General features: G+C 41.0%; 1 protein-coding gene and 1 pseudogene across 1 annotated transcript in view; both read right to left on the bottom strand.

Annotated features, from left to right (window-relative positions):
* Positions 1-7,870, bottom strand: part of CBFA2T2 (core-binding factor, runt domain, alpha subunit 2; translocated to, 2) — a 200,178-nt gene that overhangs the window by 175,307 nt on the left and 17,001 nt on the right. The window lies entirely within an intron of this gene.
* LOC102874109 lies at positions 6,055-6,628 on the bottom strand (annotated as a pseudogene).

The following is a 7,870-nucleotide window of genomic DNA, read 5'->3' as shown; positions in this document are numbered from 1 at the left end:
CCATTCTATACTGTGCCAACCTAGGCATCTCAAATGCACTCATTCCCACCACTCCACTCACAGAATCGATCCATCTCATCGAAGGTCTTCCTCTTCTGCGCAGCTCCTCCACTCTGCCAAACATGATGTCCCTCTCCAAGGACCAGTCCCCCCTTGCAACATGCCCAAAGTATGTCAGACGAAGCTTCAGAATCCTTGTCTCCAAGGAGTATTCTGGCTTCACCTTCTCCAGGACAAACCTGTTTGTTCTCCTAGCAGTCCATAGAATATTCAACACTCTTCTCTAGCACCACAGCTCAAAGGCATCAATTCTCTATCATCCCTATTCACTGTCCAACTCTCTGATACATAGCACGTAACTGCGAAGACTATACCCGGATCAGACGCACCTTAGTCTCCACTCTGATGTCGTTGCTCTTCAGTACTCTTGAAAGGTCCCTCACAGCTGACTTTCCCAATGCAATTCATCTCCTGCTGTTACCAAGAGTGGTGACTGTGGAGCCAAGCAAACTAAAACTGTTAACTATCTCAATCTCTTCACCATCCAGACCGATGCTGCAGTGGTGAGAATGTTTGTTTTCCTGATGTTGAGCTTCAATCCATATAGGAGGCTGCAGTCCTTGACCTTCTGCGGCAAGAGCTTCAGGTTCTCCTCAGTTTTAGCAAGTAGGGTTGTGTTATCTACATAATGCAGGTTGTTGATGACTCTTCCACCAATCCTAATGCCACATTCCTCCTCGTACAGCCCAGTGTCTCGGATGATCTGTTCTGCATACAGATTGAAAAGGTATGGAGACAGAATACATCCCTGTAGGGTTATATATTAAAAATATCACTAGTTTTGCTTCCCAAGAGAAACTACCCTAAGATACAAGAGACATTTTTCAGACTCAAAAATAATTGAGACACCTAATATAATAGGAAGGGAACTGCATTAACCGAATTTATTTCATTCTTTCCTGTCTTGTCCTAGCAAATACATCTTCATAGGGCCACTATAGTATTCCATCTAGAATACGTATCTTTTCTACTTCTATTAGCTATAATAAAATCCAAGTATAAAAAAAGTACCAAAAAAGCAAGAGACCTGACCCCTGCCTATTTACTTCAGTTTTATCTCCTAACATTCTTTACCCAGCGCTTCACATTCCACAAGCACATACATAGCTACATTTAGTTTCCCAAAACCTATCCTCAACTTCCTCACATCTTGCCATTATTGACCACAATTTGCAGGCAGGAGTATAAAAACTGAAATACATTTCCAGAGGACAACTTGACATCTATCATAAAATATGTGTAGTCATAACCCAATACATCTAAGAATTTATTCTACAGGTTTATTGTTATGTAGCATTTTCTGTAACACCAAAGGCCTGGAATATAAATGTCCATCACTGCAATCCCAGAGGTTTCCAGTTCAAATCCACCAGATGCTCTGCTGGAGAAGGAGGGGCAATCTCCTCCTGCACCAGTCAGATCTAATTTGACGGTACACACACACACACACAAAATAATAATAAAAATTAAAAAAAAACATAGTAAGGCTGGATTGGAGTGGAGATATGCTGTAGATGTACACAGATACACACACACACACACACACACACACACACACACACTGAAATCAGTACAATGAGGAAGTTCTTTATGTACTGATATTATATGACTTCTATGAATAAATAAAAGATCCATGGTGGCACAATGATTAAGTAGTTCAGTTACTAACTGAAAGATCAGCTGTTTGAACCCACTCAGTAGAAAACCTATCTGTTTCCATAAAGATTACAAGTTGGAAACTATACAGTAGTTCTACTCTGTCCTGTAGGTCACTATGAGTAGAATCATAGCACACACCACCACAAAGACACATACACCAGGAACCACGCTGACTCATACATTCTACCACAGGAACACATACAAAACGCTAACAGAAGAAACTGGTGATGTTAGTTCTAGTCTCCAAAGAGATGCAGGAGACTGTTCATTAAACACACTCTGTACCTTTATAATTGTCAGTTATGTAAACCCATTATGGCCAAAAACTAATTTGAAAAATTCTTAGAATGAAAGACAGATTTAACCCAAGACAAACATTATTAAAATTTAAAAAATCCCAAAAACAAAAAAGAGACAAGCATAATTTTTTTTTTCTTTTTAAAAAAAGGCCCTCTCTTTTTCCCAAAGTTGCCTTTTTAAAAACAAGCCCACATATTAGGTCAAATACCTACTCTTAATGAACCATATCACCTACATATACCATTATCATTGTTTGCTATTTGATATTGAAATTGTCTATCACCCTAATGACTGTTTTAAAGTCCTCCAGGACTTCAGACTCCTCTTTATATTTTCCAGTCTCCAGAATTAAGGAGGGGGGGGGTGTATAACTAAATGAGAATTTAAAATCAAAAGTGCAGAGGTAGAACAGAAACTTCCATTCTAAGTTTTTTTAAAAAATCACATAGTCACTATTATAAGATAGGACAGACATGAAGTAGGAGTTTGAGAAGAGAATGGGAAAAGAGTGGATACATAATGAACACTGCATTAGAACAGATTGGGGGGGGGGAAAGAACAGATTAGAGGGGGAAAACTGACCAAAAGGAATATATGATTAGGCAATATATGTATGACAACAATTTGGAAGAAGGGGTGCTTTGTAGGGTTGGCTAGCGACAGGGGGGAGAAAATGTGCAAAAAAGAAAAAATAAATAGCCACACAGACTTACTGGATCAGTTGAGACTGCAGAACACAGTAAAACTATGCCCTCAGATGCTCTAGGCTTTGAATGAAATTAGTCCCTAAAGTCACCCTTTGACTAAGTAACAAAGTAGTTCTCAAAATTAAAAACATTGACTCAGTATTGTGCTCATTTTAAAAATCATCTATAGGAGTAAGATGATAAGTAATTACTTTGAAACAAAAATGAGGACAAAGAAACTACATTAATGAATATGGAACAACAGAACATTCATACACTGTAAAAAAATTTAATATCAATGGATAATCTGTATAGAATTATTGAATGCAAACCTAAACTGCTGTTTAAACATTCCCTGAAAATATAATTAAAATATTTTAAAAGTGTCTTAGAAAATCAATGGCTCATAATAATTCACTTTATTATAATTAGTTGTTTATCTCTCTTCCAACACATACAAGTACTAATGTTGTTATTGTGTCCTATCGAGTCAGAAATGACCCATAGCTGACCCTCCAGTGGGTTTTCAGAGGCAGTTAATCCAACAGGAGGAGACTGCCCATCCTCTCGCACAGACTATCTCAACATTCTCAGAAGTTCCAACTCCCAAAAAGCCACATCCTTGGGTACTAACTCTGACAAGGAAGCAAATCACTAACCTTAGATGAAAAAAATGAAGACATTTATTTTTTATGGCACCTCAACTGGCTGCTTCACCACGAAACTAACAATTTCCTTCCCAAAAACCTGTGCTGGAAACACAATGAACTGGACAATGAATTCAACTGTCCTATCTTTTCTGAGAAGCAAATGGCCACAGAAGTTACAGCTGATTCTCACTGACAAGTAGAAGTGGTACTGTTTAAATCACTGGTGAAATTAATGTTTTCCCATGCAGCATAGTGTTTACACTCACGGCATTAGCTGCCTGCTACTGAATAGAAGGTATTCCTGGCCAAGACAACAGAAAACTGGAGAAAGCAAGCAAGCAAGCACAAACCTGTCCAGGGTAGATGCCAATCTGAGTGTTCTCAACTGGATTTTCGTAAAGGAGCAAAGAACAGCCAGGACTGACTTGATATTCTTTGTTCTTATCATCCTGAGCCCAAAAAGCCAACAGAATCCTCAAACTCTTTGATTTTTCTAAGATGAAGTATAGGATTAAGCTGTGAGAAAGTCCCTGAACAAAGAAGGCAAGAAACCCAGGAACGAAGTGCCCAAGATTCAATGTCTTGTTTCTCCACGTGTTCTGCAGAGCAAACATGAGCATATTGCTCTGAAGTAACAAAGTGGAGGCTGAAGAATATGATATGCTTTTGGCCAAGAGCAGGAAGAAAGCCAAAGAAAAACATCAGGAACAGACTGCCAAGAAACTGTCCTATCTGAGAGCTTCTACATCTAAGTCTGCATTGAAAAAAAGAAAATTTCCAAACAGTAACAAATAATTAAGTTGATATATTAAATCTTAAAAAAAAAAAACCCCAACCAAGAAAGAAAGTCAGTCACACACTTCATAAGATGGGTGAAGGAAAAGGCAATATATAATAAGGAAATCATCAGCATTATCACTTAAAGCAGTAAGAATAGTAGAACTAGTGTGACAACAAAAAGATTAATAAATAATAAATCAAGGAAATAGTTGCTAATTTTTCTAAATTATATAAGAGAATGTCCTTGTTTTAAAGAAGTATACACTGTATTTAGCAATCATCTGTTAGATTTCCAAGACTGAAAGTTAAACACAGAACACTATCCATCCTTCTCCATGAAGTGGCAGGTGGATTTGAACTGTGAACCTTTAGGTTACCAGTCCAATAACATTACTCATTATACCATTAGGGGTCTTCAGAAACAACAAAATAAATCACATTTAGATGAGGGGAAACCTTTGATATTTTAGCTGTGTATTGAAAGGTAAGAGGAAATGGTGGTAGCAGTAAACTAGCTAAAAAAAATAAAAAAGAAACTGACAATGGTGAGGAGCTACGGTGGAACTGTGATTAAGCGCTCATTTGCTAACAGAAAGGTTCTCTACGGAGGGACAATGATATAGCAGTCTGCTTCTATAAAGATGGACAGTCCTGGAAACTCTACGGGGTGATTTTATTCTGTTCCATTGAATCATTTATGAATTGAGACTAATTCAAAAGCAGAACGTGTGTGTTTAGTGTCACTCAACAGGGATCCAAAATAAAATTAATAAATCTGTACTATTTGGAATGTCTGTTCTTACATGACTTTAAAAAACTCAAAGGCCATCAATGAATGAATGGAAATCCAAAATCTCTGTAAATGCTCATTAAAATTCTTTAAAAAAAACCAAAAAAACTCAAAGGCAGCTTCTTCTCTGAGAAAACACCAAATGGCGGATGATGCTGGTGCAGCTGGAGGGCCCAGTTTCTGCAGACTTCAGTAGCAGTCTGGAGGATCAGAGCCATGGCCCTGACTATGGAAGGAGGCAAAGCTGAGGACAAGGAGTGGCTCCCCATCACCAAGCTGGGCCATCTGGTGAAAGATGGGAAGATCAAATCCTTGGAGGAGATAGATTTATCTCTTCTCACTGCCCTTCAAGGAGTCTGAGATCATTGATTTTTTTTCCTGGGGATGTCCCTCAAGAATGAGGTCTTGAAAATCATGCTTGTGCAGAGGCAGACACATACCAGCCAGCAGACCAGTTCAAGGCTTTAGTTGCCACTGGATACTATAATGGCCATGTTGGTTTAGGCTTCAAGTGCTCCAAGGAGGTAGCTACTACCATCCATGGGGCCATTATCCTGGCCAAGCTCTCCATTGTCCCTGTGCAGCACGGCTACTGGGGGAACAAGACTGGCAAGCCTCACACCGTTCCCTGCAAGGTGACTGGGTCCTGTGGCTCTGTGTTGTTGGGTCTGATCCTTACACCCCAAGGCACTGGAATCATCTCGACCCCTGTGCCCTAAAAGCTGCTGCTGATGGCTGGAATTGATGACTGCTACACCTCTGCCAGGGGCTGCACAGCTACCCTGGGCAACTTCGCCAAGGCCACCTTTGATGCCATCTCCAAGAACTACAGCTACTTGACCCCAATCTCTGCAAAGAGACTGTTCACAAAGTCTGCCTACCAGGAATTCACTGACCATCTTCGGTTTTTTTGGTTTTCGATTTTTTTTTTTTTCCTTGGTGGTATGTGTTTAATTAGCAGGGAATGTGAGCTGGATCGGGAGGGTAGCCTGGAAGAGCAGGATGGGCAGACCACACCACGACGAGTCTCCCAGCTCTCTCACTGCTGGCAGGCAGGGCTGGCATGGGTATCAGGGGGCATCCAGAACAGAAGCTGAACTCTACTCAGGCAGCTGTTCTCACTGTACAATCAAGCATCATCAATGCACTGGTCAATTGGGACCGAGAAGATGACATGGTCATCAGTGAGACCCAGCACCTTGGCGAAGTGAATGAACTTCTCTTTCAGCTCAAGGGTCAGCTACTTAGTTCTCCCACAGAAGGTGGTCTTCATTTGGGAAACTTACTTGAAGAACACTATGGCAAACTGGCAGTAATTGGTTGAAGCCACATGCACCATGTAGCTCTGTAAACCTGGGAAATTCTTTCTGTTGCCCAGGTTGAGCTGGCCTCGCTGGAAACTTGGTACACAAGTTCTGATCTGGTAGGAACACTTCTCATCCCAGAGCAGAGTGGAGGTGCTGTCTTCTTCCAGCTCATAGGTGATGGTGTACATCTTGAACTTGCCTTGCTCTTCTTTCCCAAATGCATTTCCCATCAGGCCCAGGATATACCACTTCCCCTGGAATGGGTCATCCTGGAAGTCTGGCTGCAGACGGACCCTGAGCAGAGGGGGCAGTGGGAGCAGTCTTGAGTTGGAGCTCTGGGCATGGGTCTGCAGGGCCCAGCAGGGTGAAGCTGAGCCACAGGAGACTTAGGGGCATGAGGAAGCTGAAGCTCTGGCAGATGATGGCCCTGTCCCGCAGGAACGGTGGTGGGCCGTCCCAGGTTGCCTGCAGAGAAGCCTAGGCAGTTCAGTGCTGCATACTGGACTAGGGCGAGCGGGTCCAGCACCTGGGCGACGGCAGTTTTGGAATTCCACTCCTCCTTATCTTTACATAAGGATCACTGGGTGGGCAGCCGGACCTTCGGTGAGGGAAAATCTGTGGCGTGTGGTTCCCATTCACTGACCATCTTGTAAAGACTCACACCAGAGTCTCTGTGCCAAGGACCCAGGCTCCAGCTGTGGCCACCATATAGTGGATTTTGTATAACAAATAAAGTTAAAAAAAAAATTCCAATGGCACCTAACAACATGCATCTTTAAGTTGAACAATGAATAAAGAAGACTGAAAAAAAAAATTCAAAGGCGGCAAGCCAAGTTAAAAAGGAATACGAGCGCTCTCTTTAGCAGCACATATACTAAAACTGGAACAATACAAAGATTAGCATGGCCCCTTATGCAAGGATGACACGCAAATCTGAGAAGTTAGAAAGAAGCAGCATATCTGTTAAGAGAAGAAAAGAAGTAGTCACACTGTGTGTCACAGGAGTTGTACAATGTCTGGTACAGAGTGCCCCAGTTACACATATCTAACTTAGGTACAATCTAATCCATGTACAACTTACATTTTACAAGCCTTGTAAAACCCATATATTAAAAATTTAAGTGACATAGGGATTCACAACTCATATCAAAATATTGTTCTTGTTATTAGTAATATTATGTTCAAGATGGCTTAGTGCTTCTAGACATGTTTAGTGTTTTTACACATAGTACATTTTGTGCTATATACTGTTGTTGCTGATTGCCTTTGAGTTGAGCACAATGTATAGTGTACCTGTGAACAAAAGGCCTGAAGCCCCTCTACACAAATCGGCATTTATCAAAGTTCATAGAGCTTCTGAAGGCATGTTATTTAGGAAATGGATGCCACTCCTGCTCCTAATACGTGCTATATACTAAGAAAAATATTAAAATGATGTTAGGTGGGCACTACAGTACTGTTCTGAACTCTATCCTAATACTCTGCATTTATGACACACTTGAGCCCATTGCGGTACTCACTAGAGGTCAATCTCTTTTTCCTCTGACCATCTACCTTTCCAAGAATGATGTCCTTTTCCAAGAAATAGCCTCTCCTAGCAATATGCTCAAAGTATGTGAGATGAAGCTTCACCATCTT

Source organism: Elephantulus edwardii, unplaced genomic scaffold (genome assembly GCF_000299155.1).
Source record: "Elephantulus edwardii isolate Elephantulus edwardi_28Jun2011 unplaced genomic scaffold, EleEdw1.0 scaffold00015, whole genome shotgun sequence".
NCBI classification, from domain to species: domain Eukaryota; kingdom Metazoa; phylum Chordata; class Mammalia; order Macroscelidea; family Macroscelididae; genus Elephantulus; species Elephantulus edwardii.
The sequence above is the reverse complement of the archived record's forward strand: the minus strand, read 5'-3'. Positions and strand labels throughout refer to the sequence as shown.